General features: G+C 47.6%; 1 non-coding gene across 1 annotated transcript; it reads right to left on the reverse strand.

The window, feature by feature from the left end:
* Positions 1–245: 245 nt before the first annotated feature.
* Positions 246–319, reverse strand: trnas-acu. Its single transcript has one exon. It is a non-coding gene; the product is annotated as a tRNA-Ser (tRNA).
* Positions 320–897: the final 578 nt, after the last annotated feature.

The following is an 897-nucleotide window of genomic DNA, read 5'->3' on the forward strand; positions in this document are numbered from 1 at the left end:
AGTAACCCACCCAGATCCATTTCCCTCTGACTAATGCACCTGACCTGCACATCTTTGGACTGTGGGAAGAAACACAGATAGACATGGGGAGAATATGCAAACTCCACACAGACAGTCACCCAAGGTTGGAATCAAACCTGGGTCCCTGGTACTGTGAGGCAGCAGTGCTAACCACTGAGCCACCCCAACAATGACCAAATTTGACACTGCAAGCATCACTCACTTGCCCACCTCAGTGCTATGCTTGGTCAGTGTGGGGATTGAACCCACAACCATGGCATTAGTAACACCATGATCTAACCACCTGAGCTAACTGACCTATGCCTGAACCTTTTCTATCATCATCCCTGTGTTTGACGAATGGACTCTGTGCCCAGCAAACCATTTTGAGTGGGCATCTACAATGACTAAAAATGTTGAGCCCATGTAAAAGCTGGCACAGTCTACGTGTAAGTGAGTCCAGGGTTTACCTGGCCATTACCTTAAATGTGGGGAGCTGCTGGCTGTTATGTTTGCCCTTGTTGGCACTCAGCACTGCTCCACCATTGCAGATATGTCGGCATCCAATCCTGGGCACCATACGTAACTTCTTGGCAACGTCTTCATTTTGGAAATCCCTGGATGATCCTGGTGGAGTTCAGCCAGTGTCTGGTGATGACATTTTCTTGGGATAATCACTCTTGCTCCCCATAATAAAATGCCATCCTCTATGGTGATCTGGTCTCACCAGGTCCAGAAAGGTTTCAATTCTGGCACTTTTTGTTTTCCCCAACACCACCAGCTGTTCTAATTTTGCCAGGACTGGATGTTCTTGCATCTTCAGGCTGATATTGTCAGCAGTGATTGGAAGGGTGTCCCGGAAGTTTGAAACCAGAATGGACTTATTCAGTGGAAGCA

The sequence above is a fragment of the Chiloscyllium plagiosum genome, chromosome 7 (genome assembly GCF_004010195.1).
Source record: "Chiloscyllium plagiosum isolate BGI_BamShark_2017 chromosome 7, ASM401019v2, whole genome shotgun sequence".
NCBI lineage: Eukaryota > Metazoa > Chordata > Chondrichthyes > Orectolobiformes > Hemiscylliidae > Chiloscyllium > Chiloscyllium plagiosum.